The sequence below is a fragment of the Carettochelys insculpta genome, chromosome 5 (assembly GCF_033958435.1).
Source record: "Carettochelys insculpta isolate YL-2023 chromosome 5, ASM3395843v1, whole genome shotgun sequence".
Taxonomy (NCBI): Eukaryota; Metazoa; Chordata; order Testudines; family Carettochelyidae; genus Carettochelys; species Carettochelys insculpta.
Window position 1 is genome coordinate 109594452 of NC_134141.1, and position 26982 is coordinate 109621433.

General features: G+C 42.3%; 1 protein-coding gene across 1 annotated transcript in view; it reads right to left on the reverse strand.

Annotated features, from left to right (window-relative positions):
• The window catches only part of ONECUT2 (one cut homeobox 2), a 52832-nt gene that overhangs the window by 13530 nt on the left and 12320 nt on the right, over positions 1 to 26982 (reverse strand). The gene's annotated exons all lie outside the window — the stretch shown is intronic.

Genomic DNA, 26982 nt, shown 5'->3' on the forward strand with positions numbered 1-26982 from the left:
AGGAGAACTTCAACCAAGAAAACCAATGCCTTCCACATGACACATCCAAGGCTAAAACTAGATTGATAGAAGACCTGCACAAGAGCAATAAAAATATGCATGTTTTCACATGCTTTGGTAACATGCTAAGATCAAAATGTTCCTGTTAGCAGAGTCCATAGGATAAGTTGGGGTGGCTGCCCAAGGACCTGCGCTTTTGGGGGACCTGAAGTGGTCACCCCAGCCATCCTACACATGGGAGGAGGGAGGATTACCTGGGGCTGGGCTGGGAGATTACCAGCAGGCAGGGGATGCACACAGCAACAGCAGCAGCAGCAGGAACAGCAGGGCCAGGGGGTCTCCTCTCTCTCATCACACAGGTGGTGGGAGTGGCAGACTGATGCATTGTGCTGGCCTTCTGGTCCATTATGCCTCAATTTGCCACAACAATGGGAAGCAGGGCACCCCTCTGGTTCCTACCATCTGGAGAGAAGTGGGGATAAGGAGGCTGGGAGGGCTGCATGGCACACCAAGGCAGAGCAGGCTGGAGCTTCCACTGCCCATGTGGTGAGTGTGAGAGGGGGGTAAAGGGGCGGGGCAGGGATGGAGGATGGGAGGGGTAATGGGGGAGTGTTGCCCCAGGCCATACCCTCCCCCTCGGCACAGCCCTGCCCATTAGATAAGTGATTGGATTTGCAGATGTACTAACTCTAGTTTGAAAATTCCATACCCCTGGTACTGAGAACAGAATCTGAGTAACCTGCCTCCATTCAAACCTAATAGAAATGGGTGTAAATCAACTGTCTTTCATGGAGGGACATCCACCTCCACATTCCTACATGGCACAATTGGGTGTCTGATTGCTCAGTCGGCTATACAGCTGGGGTTTCACTGATAAAGTCATTTGTGCACATCAAATATTTATTTGGATTTGTGCAAGGTGTGCACTTATGTCAATGAATTGGGCCTGACTTCTCGTACTGTCAGTTTTATACCAATATAATACAATCAGCTTCAGTGGCCTTGTAATCCACACACCTAGGTGTGGTTCACTGTCCCATGTAGTGGCCCCTAGACTACTTACACAGAGAAAGAATGAGTCTCCGGCTACAGTCTTATCATAAGATCAGCAGAAGTGCAAGTCTTTGTCTCTCTCTGCATGTTTGGCTAAACTTGTAATTCAGACTCACTATTCTTCTCTGATTTTCCTCCAAGTCCTACCTACCCGCTCCTGCCCACCTATGCTGAATGGGAGAGGGGCATGCCATGCTGTAGGGAGCAAGGAAAGGAATGGTCACATTTCTGCCTTTCTTTATGCCGGAGTGACAAGCTCGGCATGGTAGTATCTTTAACTGGACCCTCTTCTGTTGGTGGAAGGGACAAAACTCCTACATTTTTAAGAGCAGGTTAGACAAACACTGACTTGTCTGAGATGGTCTAACTGGAGCTTGGTTCTGCCAGGAGTGCAGGGCACTGGATCTGATGGCCTCTTGAGGTCCTGACCAGGCCTATGATTCTATGATAAGCTTTTGAGTTCACAGAGCTCTTCATTATGCCAGAATGACACCTGACACATTGAATGCAGGTATAGTGAATGCATGTGGTAACTGCTTTTATGGCACAAACATCAGGAAAGAAAATGAGTGCATATGGCATGATTCCTTTTCATGAAGCACACCCAGGCTACGTCTACACTACGGGATTTTTGTCAGCAGTGGCCAGTTTGACGACAAAACCCGCAAAGTGTCAACAGAACGCAGCACTTTTGTTGACAGATGTACCCCACCCGACCCAAGGAACAACGCCTCTGTTGGCAGAGATCTGTTGACAGAAAGCCAGTCTGGGCATTCCAGGGGGGCCTCAGTCGACAGACAGGGCTTCCTGGACATCGGGCAGCCCTGTCTGCTGTGCTTCCGGTTGGCCGTTTTTCTGAGGGAGCGTCCGGGCAGTCCAGATGCTCTCTGTTGACACTGTGGATTGCTCTTGCAATCTGTTTGGCAGTTTGGCTGCGATCTGTCGACAGAAGTTTTGTTGGAAGATATCCGACAAATTCCTGTAAGCTAGACATAGCCCGAGATTTCAGTGTCAGTCATGACCATGTGTGGATCCTATGCACAGCGGGGGCAACAGCCATTGTGGGCCCTGGGGCAAGGCAAGAGGGAGCGTGCTCCCCACTGCCCAGAAGGGGTGGGGTCCAAGGGCAATCAGCCCTTAACGCCACCAGGACTGTGGCACTGGGAACCCTCCCTCAGAGTCACCCAAAGCGGTGGAGCAGTGCTGCTGTGGCACTTCAAAGAGGCCTGGATCTCTGAACATTGCCACTGCCAAAGTAGCAGTGGCAATGGCCAGAGCTCTCGACCACCTTTGAAACATTGGGCCCAGAGCAACTGCCCCCTTTGCCCACTGCTCCTCCGTCAGCTGGCCTGCCTATGCACCTCCAAAATGAAAGATTAACTGAAGGAACGAAAGGACAGAAAATTAGCAATCAACAATGGCAAAACAAGAGCAGCCACAGTGGAAGCTCAGAGACTGTATTTAGAAGCCAACAAAGAAGTTAAAAAGGCTGTAAAATGGGACAAGAAGAACTTTGTGGAAAACCTTGCACAACAAGCTGAACAAGCTGCAGGACACAGAAACTTGAAAGAGCTCTGTAACATCACATGGAAGCTGGCTGGGTCATGGTGTACAGTGGCTCAGCCAGCATAGGATAAGAAAGGGACTGTTAAAATAAACCCAAGTGAGCAGCTTAGTAGATGGAAGGAACACTTTGAAGAGTTACTGAACTGCCATGCCCACATGGAACCTCCCAAATGACCACCTGCAAATATAACGCTGCAAATTAACAGCAGCAGACCTACAAAAAAAGAAATCCGAAAAGCCATTGCCCATCTGAAAAGCAGAAAAACACCTGGACCACACAACATCCCTGCAGAAGCAATAAAGGCAGATAGGGAAACATCAGTCAACCTGATGTATAATCTATCTGGGAAAATCTGGGACACTGAAGAGATCCCACAAGACTGGAAACACGGCCTTCTTATCAAAGCTTCCAAGGAAAGGCAACCTGAAGGAATGCAAGAACTAGAAGGGCATCACATTACTGTCTGTTCCAGGAAAAGTGTTCAATAGGATTCTCTTGGAGAGAATGAAGATAGAAATCGATAGACAGCTCAGGGAAGAATAGGCTGGCTTCCGAAGAGAGAGATCCTGTACTGATCAAATAGCAATACAGAGTGATCATAGAACAGTCGTTTGAGTGGAACTCCGCCATGTACATAACCTTCACAGACTCTGAAAAAGGCTTTACAGCATTCATAGAGACATTTTGTGGAAACTGCTGCAACACCATGGCATCCCATCCAAAATTATTAACTTGATTCATTACTCACATGAACCCTCAACATGCCACGTTGTTCACAATGGTGTCTTGACAGAATCCTTCAGCATACTGTTGGGAGTGCAACCTGAGTGCCTATTGTTGCCTTTCCTGTTCTTGATCACAGTGGACTGTATTATGAACAGGACAACAGATGGCCATCAATGACGCGTTGAGTAGACACTTTTCAAACAGCTAGAGGACATTGATTTTGCTGATGATGTCGCCCTCCTTTCACACCAACGTGAAAGCATGAAAGAAAAGGTCACAGCACTAGACAAAACTGCCTCAATGACTGGTCTGAGCATTAACAAGGGAAAGACGAAGACAATGAGGATCAACCAGTCCAACACCACCACCATCACACTGGGAGGAAATGACCTGGAAGATGTGAAGCAGTTCACCTACTAGGGGAGTATTATGGGCATAAATGGGGGAAAAGATAAGGATATCAGTGCCAGGATAGGGAAAGCAACAGCTGCATTCAAGACTCTCCGTCCCATATGGAGCTCACAAATAATATCTGCAAAGATGTAACTGCGGATCTTCAACACAAATGTGAAGAGTGTGCTCTTGTATGGATGCAAGACCCAGTGTACTAAAAAGTCTTCAAATCACTAGCTACAGACATTCATAAACAGATGCCTGAGGTACATCCTTTGCATCAAATGGCAAGACTTTGTCACAAATGAGGAGCTTTGGAACAGAGCAGGACGTTGATTTTGAAATCAAGAGAAGAAAGCAGGGATGGCTGGGCTACACTCTCAGAAAATTATGCTCTAGCATAGTCCATCAAGTTCTCACATGGAACCTGCAAGGAAAATGCAAAAGAGGAAGACACTGGACAACATGGAGAAGGTCTACTGAGATTGAAGGACAACAACTGGGATACTCCTGGAGCCAGCTTGAAGTTTTATCCCCAGATAGAGTGAAGTGGAGGAGACTGTAGATGACCTATGCTCCATGTGGAGTACAAGGGTTAAGTAATAGGAACAGTACAGCCCTAAACACTTTACACTATTATTTTACATAAACACAATTTTTCCTGTGATATTTCTTTGAAAATACAGTGGCCCTGATTCTGATCTCACAGTGGGTTTATACAGGTGTAATAACAAAGGTTTCAATGGATTACTCCTGATTTATACTGGTGTAAGTTGGGGGAAAATCAGATCCAAATAAACAAAAGATTTCATTGTAATAATTTTGCTTACAGACAGCATTGTCTTCCAACCAAGAGGAAGTCCAAGAAGAAAAAAAAAAAAAGCATTCTGAAGTCTTTGACCTAAACATACTGGCCGTGTCTACACTAGCCAAAAACTTTGAAATGGCCATACAAATGGCCATTTCAAAGTTTACTAATGAAGCGCCAAAATACATATTCAGCGCCTCATTAGCATGCAGGCAGCCACGGCACTTCGAAATTGACACGGCTCACCGCCGCGCGACTCGTCCAGATGGGGCTTCTTTTCAAAAGGACCCCGGCTACTTCGAAGTTCCCTTATTCCCATCTTCTCATAGAAATAAGGAATATGTATTTCAGTGCTTCATTAGTAAACTTCGACATGGCCATTTGCATGGCCATTTCGAAGCTTTTGGCTAGTGTAGACATAGCCGCAATGTCATAATTTAGCCTTGGTGTAAGCTTAATGCAGCTACACTGAAGTAAATGGAACATTGGGATATGTCTGGAGTTCAGTCATGGAGTAGAGTTAAAACATTAAAAGATGTTATCTGGAATTTGAGGGTACAGAATGTATGATTTAAAACCAACTGATTTTCCCTGCTATTGAGCCAAGGTTTCACAGAAGGAAGCTGGTTTTCCATCTGTTCCCCCAATGATTGTTGAGCTCTCTCATCTCCTCACCAAGACTCCTCCTTAATCTCTCCTCCCCTCAAGTTTTCCAAGGGCCTCTTTGCTCTGAGTATTGCTAAACTGTCTCCTCCTCACAAGTTTTCCCCGATACAATCTTCAGCCCACTGCTTAATTCCGACCCTCCGAATTTTCTTCCCTACAAGTTTTGCCACCCACAAATTCCCTGTTTCTAAACTTCCTCCTTAACCCCCTCGAGCTCTCTATAAACTCTCTGTTCTAACTCAAGCTTTTTCATCCTGAGGTCTTCTCCGTTCCCCAAAGCTCTAATTCCACCCTTAAGCTGTCAGATAACACTGTCCAAGATCACGTTTCATTATATCATCATCATCAATAACCATAGGCTCAGCGCCAGTTGGTGTCCGATGCCTCTCTCACTATTTCCTTCCATCTTTCCCAATCCAGTGCAGAGTGCCTTAATTTCTGTAGACTAGCTCCGCACTAATGTACTACATCATCTATCCATTCTCTGTGGGGTCTGCCTCTCCTATTTGAACCATCCATTATGCCGAATACTAGGGTCTTGATTTTTTGTTCGTCGTTCATTCCGCAAATATGTCCAAATAGTTGTAGCTTCCATTTTATTACCTTCTGCAGCAGGTTCTCTTTCAGCTGTATCTTCCTATATAATTCCTCATTGGTGACCTTCTGCATCCATCCTATTCTCAGAATCTTTCTATAACAACTCCTTTTGAACGCCAATATTCTTCTTTTCGAATCATTCGTTATCACCCACGTCGCACATTTGTACAACATGCTGCTGAATACACACGTTTTCAAGACGCCCAGCTTTGTTCTTAAGCTATATGTCTGAGACCAAAGAAAAGGTTGTAATGTTGTCATACTGGATTTTTCCATACTGCATTTTAAGTAGTCGTTTGCTTCAAATCCAGTTCCACAATATATGCAAACAAAAGGCATGTCTACACGGACAGCTTCCGTCGACAGAAGTTACTGTTGACAGAGAAACCTTGTCAGTACCTCTGTCAACAGATTGCATCTACACATAAAAGCAGATCTAAAGAGCAATCCACTCTGTCGACAGAGAGCAGCCATGCTGCCCTGCCCTCTCTCTTGACAGAACAGCTGACTGGAAGCTCTGCAGACAGGGCTACCCGGGGAACTGGAAGCCCTCTTTGTTGAGTGAATTGTCTACATGGGCATGCTGTTGACAAAACACTGTCAACCGAGGCACTATTCCTGACTGGGAGCAGGGATAGCGCCGCCGACTGAACAGCTGAGTTTCATCAACAAACACTCAACAGAGCGCTTTAGCCATATAGACGCTTGGTGAGTTTTGTTGACAAAAGGACTGTTCTTTTGACAGAAGCTGTCTGTGTAGATGCGGCATGGGAGGTCTCTGTTATTTTCTAACATCACTAATTTATGTCCAAAGACATTCTGGGTATTACATTTATTGGTATCTAATATAAATAATGCAAAGCAATGTGCTTTTCAATGTATTCAGTAAATATTTTCCTTGAACTGTTAAGTTTGCTCTTGAAAAGGAAACATAAAAGCAAATGTTTTTCCTTGATGTGCATTTATCAGAAAGGAAAAATGACAGGAGCACTCTCTTATGAGAGACAGTTATTGTTGAGGAAACCTGCCTACAGAGTGAGATTCATTTTTAATAAGAGAAAGAGAGGAAGGAGCCATCCTGATTTTAGAAGAGTCTTGATTTTATGTACTGGATTTAATATTGAATGTTGTCTGTAAAAAAAAACCAATAGGTAGTTGGCAATAACTATCAGCTTTATCTGTGGCCATCTGGAGCAAGAAATGCAGATGCATGTTTCTTTGCACTAGGGTGCACTGTCCTACAGGAACACTTTGAAAAAAGTCATAGCCTGACTCACCATAGTGCTACTTCCATTTTACACATATGTAATGTCATTGGCTTCACGGAGTTACACTAGCACAAAACTTTAGCACCATGGTGGTGCAGCATGCCCTCAACATTTTTCGTGTCCCTCCTAAATAAAGATAGCAAATTTGAGTTGGACAATAGAAAACCAAATAATGGGCTCTGAAAGCAGCAGAACTTTTAAAAAATCAACAGAAGCTTAAAAAAAGACTGAAGAGTTTGTCATGGTTGCATTCTTACAGTGTCACTGTAGAAATTAAAGAGCTGGAATGCAGATTCAAAGTGGGAGGTCTGCAATTCAGTTTGAGAAGTGAGGGTGAGACAGGAGCAAATGGAATCAGTCTAGCAAGCTGTTCAGTTATGTATTTTTAATTAGCCTTCATTGATTAGAAGATATAATTTTTTCTACTATAAAGGTAGAGAGCAAGATTCTGATCTCAGTTACAGTACTTAACATTTACAATAATCTTCATATGATGAAGCAGGTCTTTGTCCATGAAAGCTTATGCTCCAAAATATCTGTTAGTCTATAAGGGGCCACAGGACTTCTTGTTGTTCTCAAAGATACAGACTAACATGGCTACCGATAATAATCCTCATAGTTTCTCCATCTTTTCACAGCTGGAATTATATAAAAGTATGGCCAAAGACTCTGGTGACACAGATGTCACTTGTCCCACTGCAAATCCAGAGAAATTCCAGGAAAGCCAATGGAATTACAGTACTGTTAAACCCTGATCCAGCAAAGTACTTACACACAAGTTTAGATTTAATTCCATTGACCTCAGCGAGACTACTCATAGGCTAGAAGTGAAGCATGTTCAGAAGTGCTTTTCCAGATCTAGGACTCAGTGACTGCATAAGAGGGCCCTCGTTTTTCCTTTCTAGCATATACTGACGCCATTACGTAGCTGTGCTCTGAATATATTACTTTTATAAGTGAATTTAATATTCCTAAAAGCTGCCTGAAGGATGAAGTCTTCTGTTCATGTACAGAACAGGTACACTATGAATAGAACAAGGTTTCCTTCACTATACCTGACGTGGTGAGACAGAGTCTAGGAATGAGAGGATAATTACTGTTCCAGGCTCGTTCCGTCCTTGGCCTCTCCACTGAAATTGTAAAGAAGGCTACCAGTTAGCATCTCAGCAGTGGTGATTTTGTGATGAGGCACCTGTCCACTAAGCCTAGACTGAGACCACAAAGCCATTCCATCCAGGCCATGATGGCTTTACGATGGTGATGACTTGGGTCACTATAAACAAGGATGGGATACAAACTGATAATGTAGAGATGAAAAATCTTCCCCCCCACTACTGAGGGGTCTGCAATCTGCGGCTCCGGAGCTGGGTGTGGCACTTTAAGGACTTCTTTGCCCTTAAAGCCCCCCCAAAATGAGCAACTCATATCTAAATAGCAAATGATATGTAATCTCAAAATGTTGGATAACTCCTCCTAGCACCCTCCAGAGAGAGAGATGGTTTGGGAATGAAAGTCAAGAAGACAGTGATACAAACACACACGTAAAGTGTGAGGAAATAGATTATGTAAAAAATTTGTGACTATCCAGCAGTAAACATATATTACATTCTTAAAATAGGAGCTACAAAAAGTATGGTTTGACATTATTTATTAAGCACCATCTCATATTCACGAGCATTGCAGATCTTGAATTATTGAGTTTTCTACCAATTCAGGAAAAAGTGGATCTCCTTCCTATTTTGCTTGCTGACCCTGATCAGTACTACTCATCCTCTGAGCAATCCAGCTCACATGGTGTAGGGAATTTTATCATATTAAGTATTGCATATTCCAGGGCATTTTTCTGGGGCTCCAGCAGAGATTTAAAGGGCCCTGGACTCCAGTTGCTGCCATTTCCGTGGTAGCAGTGGCTGGGAGCCCTGGCCTGGATCCCGAAGCAGGTGCCCCCGGCTTCCCCATCAATAGGCCTGGTATAATGAAAAAAAAGTATCCTCTTCCTCTTCAACATCACTGTTACTGTTATTTCATTGATGACTGCAGTTCTTAGAGACCTGAATTAAGATGAGGGTCCTCCTATGCTGTCATGCATACACATAAAAAAACAGACCTTCTCCAAAAGAGTTTATAATCCAAACATAAAACATAGTCAAAGGGTTTGTGGGAGAAAACAGTTCAAGAATTAGTCTGTCAAGAATCCAGTTTGTCTCTGACTGGCATATATGATGGGTGCAGCTGACATTCAGTAAAACTTTTTTTCTGAACATACAGTATGTCTTGCTGTAATAAGTTACACCACTGTAGTCATCCATCCAGACTTAAGAGAAGAATTCCTGGACGCAGAAAACAAGAAGAACATAATACCTCATGGGGCACTTCCCTGGAACAGCCAGCCACAAGTATCATTGAGAAAAAAACATGGTGTACCTCTTCTTGATGTGGTTAAATGCTTCACAGAGTTACTAATTTTAACAACAATACAGGAATACCTTTAGTGCATAAAACTGTATCTCTGAAGCAGAAGCTGCTCGAGCTTCACAGATAGGAAAATAAATGTCATATGGGGCCACCCTGCCCTAATGTACTGTCATGAGTCTTAACCCCTGTGATGAATGAGGTGGTGATGGTTATATCCTTTTCTGGACATTCCAGCCATTCAGTTAACTAATGTCTTTTCTCAGTAGTTAATTCTGAAGACCCAATCTTAATTTTCTCGACAGTTAGGGTTAAAACCACTGAGAGTGTGTCTTACAGTCAGCAGGAATGCTAGGAACCAAGAAGTGAGTTGTCAGGAGACTAGGAGAACCAATGGAAGCATAATGGGGGTTTTTCAATTTGATGCAGTAACCTTCCTGTTCCTGTGTGATCAGAAGAGAGCCTGGGAGATATGAATTAAGCAAGGAACCCGGGCATGAAGTATCCAGTGACATCCATGCCTATGGAAGGAACAACAGATACGTGAGTAGAACGGGGAATATTTCTTTATTTTTGGGTTTGTTGGACTTCCCTATGCTGAGCACACATAGGTTCTCCTTTACACTGTAACTTTCCAAACTGAATCCAAGGGAAGAAATTCTCTGTTCTTTAATTCTTTTTTCAGTTGCTTTGTAACACCTAGCAACCAAGTAACATTTCACCATTTTTTTTTGTGGTTAATAAAAGTCACCCTTTTAGGACCACAAGCTGATTCCTGAATCCTGGAAGGCAGGAGTTCTGTGTGCATGTGCTTAAGACTGCACAGCTAAACTACTAAGAGAAATTAAAGTTTTCATACTCTTTCCAGAGGGAGGATTAAAAGATCTTAAAGGCCCATGGGAAGGAATTCCCAAATGTGATTCTTGTGTTCTCAAAAGGGTTTTGCATTTGGATGGTGGCAGCAACACTAATCCAATGCCAGGGAGTCTATATGACTTTGGGGAGTTTTAATACAAGCCTTTGCTAGCAAGGTATTATTAAAGCCTCACACATCCCCCTACTTTCTGCACTCCGAGTGCAAGGTGGGGTGCAGCCTTGAAAACCCCCACCATCCGCAAGGCTAGTGAATGCACCTGATTACTCATGTTCTCTGCCAATGTTCCCTCTAATCCTTTCTGATCACGTGCAGAATAAAATTTTACGTGCATTAGGCATGTACAAATGTGTACGACCAGTAGAAACACAAAACCTAGCTGTGGGCATTCTGCTAATCAGCTGGACAGCATGTGACTCTCTCCTGAGAGGCAGCACAAGTGTGCAGCTTACAGGAAATACTGCTGCCCACCAAGGGAGGTGAGTAACTAATTGACTCCCAGTCATAGGGGACAGAGCAAAAGCATAAAGTAGATGACTGAGAGAGAGCTGGCAGAGGGGATAGAGAAGCCTGGTTGAAAGAAGCCCAGGGTTATGATGCACAGACAGAAGCAGTGGGTGGAGTACACGATAGGGCCACAATAGGCTCCTGCAACATCTAAGGAGATAGGGGCTGCTAGCGAATACACCCAGTTAGGACCCTGATCCTGGGGTCATGAAGAGCTAATTGGTGCCTGGCCTTACAGCAAGGAGCAAAGTCATAATAAGCAGACAGAAGGAGTTCAGCTGAGCGAGAGATGGCAGAGGAGACAGGTATGTCTGGCTGACAGAAACGTTCAGTATTGACTGGATTATGATTCCCCAGAAGGAGTGTGAAATTAGGTCACTTGTCCAAAGGCTGAGATCTCGACAACATGGGGCCACAGGAGGCAGTTGGCAGAAGGGGCTGGAGCCAAAGACAACAGCAGTCTCCCACACTGACGCAAGGAGATGCTCTGAGGGTGAGTGTGTCCCGCCACAGGTACATCTAAAAAGCCGGAGCAAGTGGTTAGACACAGTTTCCCTCTCCATTAACCTCTGGCAATGTGACATAGATTATTTTTGCAGGGGCTAAATTTATCAAGGCACTTAAAAGCCTTGCTGCTATTTTAGGCTTTTTTGCATCCCAGGCTCAAGCACTACTGGTGCTGACAAACCCCAATCTCAGCAGCCACATAGCCCTGTAGGCACCGGAACTCATTTAGTCCCTACGATTTTGAACACAAAGTCCCCTTGCAGATGCCTATGTCTCTGCCTCTGAGCATGTCCACTGCTGCTTCTCACTAAGCATCCAGATAACTTAGCCCCACTGAGGTTCATGAACTGAGAGGAGATAAGGCACTTCCCTGCCTAACTTGCTCATAGGGCTGAATCACGTATGTATGCTCAGAGGACACCCAGCTCTACATTCTGCTGCTGCTGCTGCTGCTAAAATGTAGGCATTTGACTCTGAGAGATGGTTCATGCCTGTGAATCCCAGGTGAATATAGGTGCCTCTCTGCAACCTGGTGTTTACCTCCCTGAGAGGGGCAGGGCACCCCTTTCTTCAGTCTTTCCCACTGGCTACTGTAACTGATTTAGCAAGCAGGCTTTTGTTAGTCCCATTCTGAGGCCTGGTCTACACTAGACCTTAAAGTCACCTGCAGATACACAACTCTAGCTATGGCAATTGTGTAGCTACAATCAATGTATCTATAATTGACTGTAAGGTCTGTCCTCACTGAGGACAGTCGATGGAAATACTTCTCCCATTGACCTCCCTTACTTCTCACAATAGCAAGGAGTACAGGGGGTTGGCTGCCAACCGCAGATAGATCGACCTTAATCAGGTCGATCTTTGAAAAAGTGAAGGCAAGCCGTTAGGCTCCTGTCTCTCCACTTCATTGTACAGGAAGCTTAGGCACCTCAGTCAGATTTTGTGAAGCCCAGGGATTTTCCAAGGGTCTAAGGCTCTTTGTGAATCTAGCCCTAGGAATACAGTATAATAAAATGATTCTAGTGGTGGCAATTTGGGAATTCCAAACTCAATTGGGAAGCTAATTATAATATCCACTTTCCATAAGAGGACACATGTTTATTTAGAAACCTAAAAGTTTAATTGACATTCCAGTGCACTCTTTTAGTGGCATCTGGATGTTCCATTTTGAGATGCCAATGTCTGAAGATGAAGCCCACATTTGTCAATGAACGTAAGTGAGAGCACTCTGTTTTGGGGAGTGTTTTTGGCACCACTATAAAACTGATTAGGAATCAGTAAAATTATTAACTGAAAATATAAAACTTACATGTCTGAGACTTTAAGATATGACTACTCTCATTCACACTGGGTTTTATACTATCGTAACTCCAATTATTAAATAGAATGATAGAATCACTGAATACTAGAATAATAGAATCACTGGAAGGAACATCGAGAGATTGAGTCCAGTCCCATGGCAGGAAAAGACACTACCTGGATTTTCCCCAACAGACGTTTATCTAACTTGCTCTTAATTATTTCCAGTGATGGAGATTCTACAACCTCCCTAGGCAATTTATTCCAGTGCTTAACCACCCTGACAGGAAGTTATCCCTCATGGCCAACCAGAACCTCTCTTGCTGCAATTTAAGCCCACTGCTTCTTGTTATATAATAATAATAATAATAATAATAATAATAATAATAATAATAATAATTTTCTCCCTCCTTCTTGTAACAAGCTTTTTAGATACTTGAAGGCTCTCAGTCTTCTCTTTTCCAAACTAAACAATCCTAATTCTTCCAATCATCCCTCATAGGTCATATTTTCTAGAGCTTTAATCATTTTTGTTGCTCTTCTCCAGAAGCATTCAGCTTCTCCAATTTCTCCATCTCATTTTTGAATGTGGTGCCCAAAACTAGACACAATGCTCCACATGAGCCCTAATCAGCACAGAGTAGTGTGGAAGAATTATTTCTTGTATTTGCTTCTGACACTCCTGTTAATAAGTATCAGAGGGTTACCCCTGTTAGTCTGTATCTGCAAAAACAACTAGAAGTCCCGTGGCACCTCTAGACTAACCCTGTGTCTATATGAGCCCCTTCCTTTCGGAAGAGGCATGTTAATGAGCAGGTTTGAAAGATGCTAATGAGGCGCTGCAATGAATATGCAGTGCCTGATTAGCATAATGGTGGCCACGGTGATTCGTAAGTGCGGCTTTTTAAATCGTGCGCCGCCCATGGAGACGGGACCTTCCGAAAGGACCCTCCAGTTTTCGAAAGCCCCTTCTTCCTTACACCAGATAGGAAGAAGTGGCTTTCAAAAACTGTGGGGGGGGTTTTCGGAAGGTCCCATCTCCATGGGTGGCGTGCAATTCGAAAAGCCACACTTTCGAATCACTGTGGCCATCATTATGCTAATCAGGTGCTGCATAGTCATTGCGGCGCCTCATTAGCATCTTTCAAACCCACTCATTAACATGTCCCTTCTGAGAGGAAGGGACTTGTGTAGACCCAGCCTAACAGATTCATTGGAGCATAAGCTTTGGTAGGCAGAGACCAACTTCATTAGATGCATGTTTTGTGCACAGCATGTAGCTGTTAATACATCCCAGAATCATTTGTTTTTATTTTTTGTTTTTTGCAACAGTGTCATACTGTCTCATAATTATTACTATTATTAATCATTCTTATTGCAGCAGTGCTTGAGAATCAAACAAATCTGGAGCCTGATTAGGGTACATGCTCTGCAAACACCTAGAAGTAGAGAGTCCCAGTCCCAAAGAGTTTACAGTCTAAAAACATGAATTAGGTAAGAACTGAGCCCAAGACCTTCTGTTGGGATGTCTTCTCAGTAAAAACAAAATATCATCACTGAGAATTCCATTTTACATCTATTTGCAATGACCCCATAAAAAGAGAAAATCAGAACAATTTCAATATAAATTCCATATACAATAAGCCTGCATTGCACAATGGCCGTGTCTACACTAGCCAAAAACTTCGAAATGGCCATGCAAATGGCCATTTTGAAGTTTACTAATGAAGTGCTGAAATACATATTCAGTGCTTCATTAGCATGCAGGCGGCTGCGGCACTTCGAAATTGATGCGGCTCGCCCCGACAGGGCTCCTTTTTGAAAGGACCCAGCAACTTCGAAGTCCCCTTATTCCTATCTGCTTATAGGAATAAGGGGACTTTGAAGTAGGCGGGGTCGTTTCGAAAAGGAGCCCCATTGGGACGAGCCGCGCGGCGGTAAGCTGTGTCAATTTCGAAGTGCCGCGGCTGCCCGCATGCTAATGAAGCGCTGAATATGTATTTCAGCGCTTCATTAGTAAACTTCAAAATGGCCATTTGCATGGCCATTTCGAAATTTTGGGCTAGTGTAGACACGGCCAATATGTTTTATTGTGGAAACTTATTTTGTTAAAAAAGACCATGAAAAGTGGGACTTGACCGGGATTTTCTTTACAACCAACCAACCAACATATATGACAGGCAATATGTATGTAGAGAATACGTACGACATGTAATTTTGAAAACATGGTATTCATGTGGGAAATTTCACTTTCATTTATGTTTATTATTGTTATTTTATTTTGTACGTGCTGGATTACAGCATGTAATATTGGAAGTTTTTCTGGGCACAGCTGAGAGGGCCAAATCAGCTTAAAATGGGGCAATTTACAGCCCAAGACTGTGGTCTTCCACTATAAGGCACACCAAACCAGTCACACAGAGCACTTCTGTTGCCACACAGGCCAGCAAGAAGTCACACAAGCAATTCCCTCGCATACTGCAGCTTCCCTTGTGCCACTTCCAGTATCCCCCCTTACACAGATGAGAGGTTATGAAAACCAATCTCACAAAATCTGAACAGGTTCTTCCAGTCCCAAAGAACCAGCCACACTCCCAGGTCAATGCACACTTCAGGTCTTAACCAAAAGACCATGCTGTGCCAACCCCTTAGAATCTAAAAATCTAAAGGTTTATTAATAAAAGAAAGAAGAGGGTGAGAGTAAAATTGTTAAAGCAATGAAATTACATACACCAATCACAAAGTTCTTGATGCAGGCTTGCAGCAAGGATGGAGTAGGCTGCGGTCTTAAAAGTCTCTGGAGTACATCCTTTGTTAGGATGGGTCATCAATCCTTCTGGATTCAGTTCATGGCAAAGATGCTCCTGAAGTGATGAGCTGGAATGAAGACAAAGATGGAGGAACTCTCAGGATCCTCTTATACCCTTGCCCGTGTAGAGGGAATTCCACTGTTCCTCCCTGTGTGGAAGCACGTGTGGGCTGGAGTCTGTAACATGAGTACATCACCTGTCCATGTCCTTTTCAAGCAATCTGTGATTGCCTGTCTGCTGGGTTATATCTTACTGACAGATTCCTCAGAGGCTCACTGGAATCAGTCAGGTAGCGCTTCACTTGACTAGGAACCCTTTCACAATAGGTTGCCACACCTCCTAATGTGGTCACCCAGAAACAAAAATTTCAAATACAAGCACGGAACCAGTACTTAGAACTCCAAATATAAAAGATACAAGCATATGAGCAGTATAAACAGATTCAGCAAATCACCAGCTTTCAACAGGCATCAGTTGGCCCACTTGGCATAAGATTTGGTGCAAATATAGAACAGTAGTGGCAATAATGTTCTGCGTGTTCATCTTAACATCCAGTAACATCACAGAGTACCTTTCTGTGCTACTCCTTTCTAAGCTGGTTTGACCTGACTTTTGAAAGAGCTGTTCACATTTTTTTGTACACTGAAATTGTCTTTATGTTTCATTACATGCAATGCATATCTATTTTCTAGGTGATTTTTATGTTGGTAACTTCTGAAGGATATAACTTTGGTTGTCTGACTCTAATCAAGCTTTAAACTAGCTGGAACAATCCAGGATTTACACAAAGGCAGTTACAAGAGAAGGAGTATCTATCTTGGGGATGGCATTCTTAGTTTGGCCTTTACGTGTCTCCTTCAGTCTGACTTCCCTGCCATATTTAATGGATATGCACAGACGGCAACCTGCAGCTCTGGAGCCACATGCAGCTATTTAAGGACTTTTTTTGTGGCTCCCGATGCTATAATTGCAAAGTTAAAAAAAATCCCTCCTGATTTTGTCTGATAAATGGTGACCATCTAAAAGCCCCAAACTGAGCAACTTGTATCTAAATACCAAACTGTATGTGATCTCAAAACGCTGGATAACTCCTCCAGCATCCTACAGAGAGAGGGGAGGTTTGAGAATGAAAGTCAAGAAGGCTGTAGTAAAGTGTCAGAGAATAGACTGACGTAAAAAGTGTGTGAATGTCTTGCAATAAACATGTATCACATTCTAAAAACAGAGGTTACAAAAAGTATGGTTTGATGTTATTTATTAAGGACTGTCTTGTATTCGCATGCATTGTGGCTCTTGAATTATTGAGTTTTTTACCACGTTGAAAAAAATGGCTCTTCTTGCTGTTTTGGTTGCTGACCCCTGCATTAGTGTGATCTGCTTTGTGCTCAGCATCGTACAGCCTCTACCACAGGCAGAGTTGTTTAGAGCTTATCTTCTTGCACCGCGTGAAGCAAGTAATAGGAGCAGGAACAGTCCCCTAACGTCGAAGAGCGGGCTAGCCATGAGCCTATCTTATTCACACTAATGCCTAATGATACTGGGCTAAGTCCATCAAGCTTCTGAGCATTCTGGGCATCATAAAGCAATACAAGCTTAACTTGAATTTCATTTACAGTCCTAGTAATTTAAATGGAACCACTCAAAGGGTTTGCACCCTTTGACTTCATTGGTGGATACTAGGGCCTACTGCATATAAAGTCAGGCACTTAGGTGTCTCTTTGCAGGGTTGGGGCCCAAAGCTCAATATTTTTCACAACGGAGCCTTTATTAATGGATAAGAAACATCATCAACTCCTGCAGCCATTACAATATGGGGACCATACGTGTAAAAAGCATAAGTGATTAATAAGTTGAAAAAATATATTAATTGGAAAGCTGTGGTAATTTGTGTGAGTTTAATGAAACAGACTTGACATAGACCACCACTGAATATTATGAATTTAAAGTATTAATTGAATGTAGAAGTAAAAGCATCATTGCAATGCTTTACTGTATTTTTATTATTAATTATTTAGCTGACGCAAAGGTTAAATTTGGTTATAATAATAACAACAAAGCAAAACACCTTAAATGTTAAAGGAACATTATTTAAATTGCAAAGTGAAGCACTTGAAAGTTAGGGAAAGCTGGACTGATGGTTTCCTCTGCAATCTTAATTCTGTCTATATGACTATCCTGTGCACAAAAGACAGGTTCCTGCTCTAAAGAGGTCACAATTTAGATTTTAGACATGGCACAGCAAATGAGCAGACAGGGTTGAGAGTCTTCAGACAAATTTAGACAGTAAGATCTTCAGACAGTAAGATCATGTGGCTACTTAGCTTTGACATATGCACAGCTTGTTGGTTCTCTTTTGTTTTTATTTTGAGTAAAATAAAACTTCAACTCAAAACCACACACATTAGTATAACCACAATAAAGTGTGCATATGGCAAGATGCACCACATAGTGGGCCCTGATTCAGGAAAGCATATAAGGGAAAGCACCTAGTGGCACTGTCCCAGGAGCATATCATATCCCTGCTTAGACATCTCTTTTCAGAGCTGAAAAATCCAAGTTTTATTATTCTCTCCTCATATGGAAGCTGTTCATATCCCAAATCAAACCATTGTGCCTTCCAGTTCCAATATCTTCTTTTGTTTTTGAGATGTGGTGACAATATCCGCATGCACTATTCAAGAAGTGGGCATACCATGGATTTTTTAGTGGTAATATGTTTTATTATCTATCCCTTTTCTAATGATTTCCAACATTGTTAGCTTTTTTGACTGACACTGCACCGTGAACGGATGTTTTCAGACAGCTATTCACAATTACTCCAAGATTCCTATCAAGAATGGTAACTGCTAATCTAGACCCCATTGTTTTATCTGTATAGTTGGGATCATGTTTTTTCAACATACATCGCTTTGCCTTTATCAACATTAAATTTCATCTGCCGTTTTGTTTCCCAGTTTTGTGACATCTCTTTGTGACTTAGTCTATTTTAGACTTAACTTTGCTGAGGAGTTTTGTATTATCTGCAAATTTTGACAGCTCACTGTTTACCCATTTTTCCAGATTATATGTGTATATGTTGAACAGTACGGATCCAATACACCACTATTTACCAGTCTCCATTCTAAAAACTGACTATTTATTCCTACCTTTTGTTTCCTATCTTTTAATCAGACACTGATTCACGAGAGAAGTTTCTTGTGACAGGTTAACTTCCTTAAGACTTTTGGTGAGGGACCTTGACAACCTAAGTATACTATATTCATTAGGTCCCCCTTGTCCACACACTTGTTGATCCCCTCAAAGAATTCTAGTAGATTGGCAAGGAATGATTTCCCGTTACAAAAAACATGTTGACTCTTCACCAACTAATCATGTTCATCTATGTGTCTGATAATTCTGTACTTTACTATAGTTGCAACCAGTTTGCCTGATACTGAAGTTAAGCTTACCAGCCTGCAATTGTCAGAATTGCCTCTGGAGCCTTTTAAAAATTGGCATTACATTAGCTATCCTCCAGTCATCTGATACAGAAGCCTATTTAAATGATAGGTTACACATCATAACTAGTAGCTCTGCAGATGAATATTCCTTCAGAACTCTTGTGTGAATACCATCTGGTCCTGGTAAGTTATGACTGTTTAGTTTCACATTTAATTTCATGCAACCATCATACTCCTAATTTTTACTCCCTTCAATTTCCCTAATCAAATTCTCTCCTTTCTCAGTGCCTAGATCCTTCAGTACTCACTGATTTTTATTGCTGGAACAATAATGACAAAAGAAACTACAATTTTTGGAACTGTGAAACGAACACATGAAATAACTGTTAAATGGTAAAGGGGTCAAATCTAGTAGTTAAAAATAGCAGTCCTTCAAGTTTGAATTTAAGCATTTCTCTACATCTTTGCGAGGGTAAGCCATGCATATTGATCCCTAATGTGTTGTTTTATACAAGTGCAGTTCACATTTAGTTAAACCAAGTTATCTTCCTGATGGAGTTCAAAAATGTTTTTCAAATTGATTTCAGACAGAACTCAGTGTGGAGGAAATGTAATTATGTTAGTAATACTGAACACAATGAAATGACCATCAAAACAGTTTCCAAAGATTTAAAATGTTTTTTTAATAATTTAGTTAGGGCACCTCTTGTATATCTGTATTAGTCCAATCTCTTAAAAAGTAGGCCTCAGAAATCAATTTGATTACCTCTCTGAATTAAGTATGCACAAATGAGAGCAATTGAGATCAATATAAATTAGGTTAAGTACTCCACTGTGTACAAAGCCATTATGTAACAAGAAACAATTTCAATGAAGACACAAATAAACACATTGTGGGGGTTTGCTGCATGTACATGTTCATCTGCTTATTTCTGTCTGTTACACCTACAATAAAAATGCTTGATTTTTTTTTACCCTTTAGAAGGCCCTTTAGAAGCATTTGTCTATCATGATTAAATACGCTCACGAATGAAAATGCAGCATTAAGCATGAATTCTTTCAGCGAACATGAAGTGATGGACTTTATGGACTGGAAAACTCTCTTGGGTCACATTACCAAATACCCACGCCACTGTAGGAAAGCTCCAGTGCTTTTCCCAGGCTATGTTCAAATGCTCCAATATAGGGTGATTCCCTGGCCGTGCACCTTACACTGAGCTGAGAGTGAGTCTCCCCGTGCAGATTATCAGACTTGTTCTAGCTGGGCTCCAGCCAACACAGTAAAAATAGCAATGGGGATGCTCTGGGTTGGGCTGGAGTTCAGGCTCTCAAGCATAAAAGGGCAGGTAGCCTTGAGAGCTTCAGTGGTTCCAGCCCAAGCCAGAGCATCCATATTGCTATTTTTACCATGTGAGCTTGAGCCCCCCTCTATCATGAGCCTGTTAAACTAAGCAGGGCTAAGGACAGACTTTGCTGGGCCTGGGACAAGGCTGGCTCCTGACTCCCCCAGCCAGCCCTTCAGCACCACTGGGTTTGTGCCACGTAGGCTCTCCTGACAATTTAAAGGGCCCAGGGCTCTGGCCGTTGCTGCTGCTGAGGTAGGGGGAGCTGGGAGCCCCAGGTCCTTTTAAGCCACCCAGCCCTGTGGCAGCCACTCCCCCCCCCCAGCCCCTCCCCCTCCACCATCAGCAGCCCTGAGGCTTCCCACAGCCTCCCAGATCTTATTAGCCAGACAATTTTCTTGATTGCCAATATTTCCTGTCTTCATTTTATCTCCAGGATTTCAACTATACCCTGGACCACATGAAATCATTCCTTTCTCCCTTCAGCGTCTGTCATCCTCCTGATATCTGTAATTTCAACACCAAACCTAGTTCTAAAGTGGTTAGCAATGAAATCTAAAGCACCTTGTTAACATTATTAACTATTTTAGAAAGATTTATTATTAACTGGCCCAAGTCCCACAAAAATCCAGGAGTCAGGTTCCCATTGATTCCAATGGGCTTGGGATCAGGTCCTAAATGTATGCATCTCCTGTAGTAAAATATATTTGTAAAGACAAAGCGACTTTTCTTTTCCTCTTTCAGCTTCTTTTAAAATATTAAGTGTGAAACAAAAGAACAGATGGAAGGAAGAAAGAGATGAAAAGAAAGTTGGTGAAGGTTTTGTTTCGGTAAGTCCAGGTGTAGTGTTTAGCAAGTCTCAAGGCAGCACAATGATAAGTTTCTTGTAAGTTCGACCTATGACTGAAAAACGAGGTTAGATTGTTATTTTTTGGAACAGAGATCGTTCATTACTGATCCCTGAAAGGGATGTCTAAGCAATAGTGTAACATGCAACAGTAATGACAGTGACCATTTATTGCACTGTAATGCAAGCATAAGTGGAGGTGTGGTGTGAGTAGAAGATAGTTCAAGTGACATCATTTCCACTGAGTGGAAGCCTCAAACTTTGTCTTCTGTAGCCTCCACTGGCCAGCTCCACTCTGCATCCTGGTGAGGAAGCCCTTTTACTTCTGAACACCTGTTCACAATCCAGTTATTCATGCCTGATTCTGGGCTGGTAAAATCTTCCCTAATTATTAAAAATTTATTGGTCCTAGTTTGGAATACCACACTGCTTTGGTTTACTGATAGAACCTTCTAAATGCAGTTTCATTCATAAATCTTCCATTATTTTGAATTGGTTCCACCCATTTTATAGCACTGACTAATTCACTGATGTACCTGTTCCTGTATTACAAATCTTCACGTAGTTGTAGAGCAGATTCTGGTTTAGGAGCACTCTGTAAGTAGGGCTAAAATAAACAAATTCAAACTTGCAAATTGAGGAGAATAACACACTTAGTGTAAGTCATGCAGACCATCCCTCTATTAAACAAAAAAGTTTGGTGATTGAAATTGATTAATTACATGCTGAATTTATTTCCAAGCATGGGTCATTTGTAGGGCAATTAGCCCTACGGTTGATCACAGTTATGGCAAGGCTGGCACACAACAGGCCTCGGGAGATGAGGTCAAATATCTTTATTGCAGCTTTCCTCTCTTAGCTGAACACTATCTTCCCTGGGCACAAATGAGGATGCGGCTCACTGTGTCCATTCAAGCTTTTCACGTGATATTTTCTAAACAAAGTCAAGAGTAACTGTGTGCCAGTTGACATGGTAGAATCAACCCAGGTTCATTATTGCTAATTATCAATTACTTTGCCCTCTCTGCTCAGTAGAAGCAATTTGGAGCAACAGAGAATTTCCCAAACTCCTGTGAAGTAAGTCTTGTTCCCTGATATTCATGGGGAAAGTGAGACATGGAAAAGCTAAGAGACCTGTCAAAGATTGTGCAGGAAGTCAGCGGCAGGGCCAGGAATGGTGCTTTGATGCACAGTACAATGTTTTCCAGAAATTGTGATTCACAGCCAATAAAAAGATAATAATGGCTTACTCAGAATGACTCACATTAATGGGATACAGTTGGGAATAGTGGGACTTTGAGCATTTGAGCCCTTATGTGTAATTTCTGGGCCAGCAAATTTTTGCAGTCTGTAACTAAGACGTTTTTGTAGGGCTGATCTGAAGGTATTGAGAGTCTTTCTATTCAGGGCCTGTGTAGATTATCTCAGGCCCTTGCTAAGGATGGGTGGGGGTGAGGGGAACTTTTTCAGCTGAGGAAGGGCAACTCAGCCAGTTTGTGGCATTTGTTATGGAGAGGAACAGCAAGGGCAGCCATACATCTGATGGGAGCTAGTGAGGAGGGTTGGAGCAAAGAACCATAGGGAAGGGAGTAGGGTGGAGAGTGGAGACTGAAGTGCAGAAGGAGAAACAGGGAAGAAATTTTGTCTTCGCAGAACAGTCGCTTTCTGGAGCACTGCTACCTCTCCTTTGTGCCATCACTGACTCCAGGTTGAGCCCAATGTCTCAGTCTAGCATGTAGCGCTTACTCTTTCCAGATAACAAGAAGAGATCTGCCAGAAAACATCACACTCATCAATACACACCTCAGCTACATCAAAACAATTTTGGTCAAAGAGGTAATGTGGGAAAGGGCCTGCATGAAGTTATAGGCATCACTTCTCCAGTTCTAAATGCCAGTGTTTTGAACCCATGTTTTCACTCTAGAATTGCTTGATTGTTGTGTTTTTTTATCCCAATAACCTTTTTGCTTTTGTATTTTCCTTCAAAATCAGTGCAATGGCTGGTTGACTCCTGAATACTTTGCTTTATTATTGAACCCACCTGAAAGAGATGCAGAATCCTGCAAGTAAAATTCACCCAGAAGTTAATGGGAAGTTTGTGTGGACCATGATGCACGAGTAGAAATGCACACCATGATCTTTCACTGAGGAGGAAAAGGCAATACCTAGCATATACAAGCCTACTGTCTCAACACATTCATGTCCAAATTATGATTGATTTTTTGCTCGAGTTCTCTTCTCCACTGAAACAACTTCCATTCTGAAGGCAGCCATAAAAGAACTGATCATCTCTCTGAACCAAGGAGGGGCCTGCTAGTGCTGATGCTAGAGGCCCCAGAGGACGCACAGTATAAGAGATAATTTATCTCTACTCTCTGATTTGCTCACCTTGATTACTATTTTTGGTTCTCTGTGACTTAAATGTTGAGTCTGTTCTGGTCTGGCTATGGTCTGAAGAAGTGGGTCTGTCCCACGAAAGCTCACCTAATAAATTATTTTGTTAGTCTTTAAAGTGCTACTTGACTGCATTTTTGTTTCAAAAGAAAATGTGCAGATGTTCTGCAGAGCCCTCTTTTTGAAAGAGCAGTCCTCATGGCACCTGATTTTTTGATCCCTGGTCCAATCTTTCGAAAGAGCGGGGCTGTGTGGACGCTCCCTTTCAAAAGACTGGATCACTCTTTATCTGCTTTTTTGGCTGCGCCTACACTTGCATTCCTCTTTTGAAAAAGGCATTCAAACAAGCAAAATTGAAAATGCAAATGAGATGCAGTTTGCATATCTGGCACCTCATTTGCATATTTTTCTTTTGAAAGAGGAAAAGCAGTGCAGACGTGGCTCTTTCGAAAGTAATCCTCATCTTCAAAAGATCCCTCCTTCCCATAAAAAAAGCGAAGAAGGGTTTTTTCAAAGACAGGGTTTACTTTTGACAGAGCCAGGTCTACACTGTTTTTCTTCTTTTGAAAGAAGAATACGCAAATGAAATACCAGATACGTAAATCTGAACCTCATTTGCATTTTTGATTTTCCTCATTTCCATGCCTCTTTCGAAAGAGGAATGCAAGTGTAGACACAGCCTTTGTGGCCGTTTCTACATAGGCCACTTCCAATACACGGAGTGAAAGATGCTAATGAGGTGTGGATGCAAATTCCCCGTGCTTCATTAGCATAACGTCACATGACTTGGAGTCCGGAAGACAGTTCTTTCGTACTCCAAAACACCACGTAGAAGCATGGCCCCCGGGGGGCCTACTGGAAGGACATATTTCTTCCGGAGGCCCCTTCTTCCCAAGAATTTTCGGGAAGGGGCCTCCGGAAGAAGGACTTCCTTCTGGAAGGCCCCCCAGGGCTGCGCTTCTACACGGCGTTTGGGAGTCCAGAAGAACGGTCTTCTGGACTCCAAATCATGTGACGTTACGCTAATGAGGCACAGGGAATTTGCATCCATGCCTCATTAGCATCTTTCACTCCGTGTATTAGCATGCCACTTCTGAAGGAAGTGGCCTGTGTAGAAACAGCCTGTGTGTGGAGCACTCTTTCAAAAGAGGTTCTTTTGGAAGGACTGCTTTGGAAAGATCTCTGTAGTGTAGATGTAGCCTGCGTGTCCTAGAAATTGCACCAACAGGTTTCTCTTTATTTAAATAAGACAGATTTCTCAGTGTCCCAAACAGCATTCCTAACCTGTTTTCTAGTTCTTTATTAAACCAGCTCTAGGAGGGCTTGGTTAGCAACATGCCAGTGAGGAGAGCATCTAGGACTGAACCTCTAATTTATGTAAACATACAGATTTGGGGCCCGACAAGCCTTACAATCCCTACAATCCTTGGTCTCTTGGGAAGAATCATTGGCCTGATATTTAGGAGGTTGAATTGAAGTAACTGTTCATGGTCCTGAAATTAACATGACGACTCAGTTGCAGAATGTATTTGTATGCCTGGTATCACTGTGCAGAGGAATGCATTCAGACACCTGCCTTCCACCCTGCTATAGCATTCAGGACATTTAGAACATATTGCCAAAGAATGCAGTGATGTATCACAGTATTTTCCTCTAATTTCACTGTAATTGCTATTAAGATGCCTTAACTTCTTAATGAATTTAATGTCATGAATTTCTGTCCGTTATCATAATTCCTTATTGATAAAAATGTCATATTGAGTTTTCTAATCTTGGTGAATATCTTACTTTGGCCAAAGAAAATCCAAGCTATTACATACAAATAAAGATTTTATCACATAGGAATAAAGCATACTAGCAGCAGATGAAGCATTTCAATCTTAGGGAAATCACCACTGCATCTGTGTAGCAGGTAAGCAGATAAAGAAAGAAGAAGAGCTTGGGTATTAGTTCAACACTGTGGAACAAACTTCCACAGGACTGAAGTGCCACCACAAACCTCATCTCGTTCTATACCAAATGCAAGTACATTTTTTTGACCTTGCTTTTGCTAATAGCAATATATACCTATCACTTAACAACTACAATAATAAAAGCCATTGCACACACAATCTCTCTCTTGGGAAGGACATGTGTGAGAGAGAAGAGAGAAGAGAGCAGAAACCATTCATGACAGATGTTAGCCATATCTCTTAATGCACCTCTGGCAGGTGCTCAGACACCATGGCGATGAGAGTGGTATAAGAGCAGAACAGAATAGGTTTTGCTAACAATTGTGCACGCGGTAAATGAGGTTCACGGCTAAGATATTCAAACCAGAATTCTTATAGTGGCTTACTCACGTCCATCTGTATTTCGGCTCCTATCTAAACGTGTCTGATTTTCAAAGATGTTGAGTATCTACAACTTCATTTGACTTTAATGGAAGCTGCCAGGCACAGATGATCATCCCACTGAAATCAATGGGATTCAGACACCGAACCCAATGGGGTTTAGGCACCTAAATCTCTTTGGGGATCTGGAGCCAGTAACTTTCAAAAGTGCTGAGGACTAATAGCTTCTGTTAAAGCCAATGGAAGCAGTGCATATTCTGCACCCTGGAAAATTAAGTTTTCTTTATATAGGTGCTTGAGTATGGATTTAAGTGCTTAACTTTTTGGACACACTTTCTTAAGATAAACAACTTCCAGATAATAAAAGAGAAAATATCTTAATGCCACTATATAAATCCAAACCACACGCACATCTTGAATATGGCATGCAGTTCTAGCCATCCCATTTCAAAAAGCAACCTTAAGAATTGGAGAAGGCCAACAAAAGTGATTAGGGGTATGGATCATCTTCTACACAAGGAGAAATTTAAGAGACTGGGTTAAGCTTAGAAAAGAGAAAACTAAATGGCGATATGTCAGAGGTGTATAAAATCATGACGGGGGGGATAGTGAATAAAGAAATTTTATTTACCCTTTGCATAACACAAGAACTGCGGTTATCCAATAAAGCTACAGGGAGCAGATTTAAAACAAAATGTAAGTAAGTACTTCTCCATAGAACACACAGTCAATCTTTGGAACTCATTGCCTGGCCATGTTGCAAAAGGCACAGATATGATGAGAATCATGAAAGAATTAGATTAGCTCATGGAGGATAGGTCCGTCAATGTCTATTAGCCAGGATGGTCAAGGAATGCAACCCAAGCTCGGGTTTCTTTGAACCTCCAAATGTCAGAAGCTGGGACTGGCCAACAGGGGATAGACCACTTGGAACTGCCCTGTTCTGTTGTTCTGAAATCACTGGCCACTGTCAGAAACACGATACAAAGCTACACCTGGCCCAGTATGGCAGGTTTTTTATATAGCAATAAAACCGCCAGTAGGTGGTGCTTTGGTTCAGAGCTAGAAGGGACTCTCTTCTGCCTCCCTTGAGAAAACAGTAGCTCAGAGTTCAATGTCTGTCTCCTCCAATGTTTGC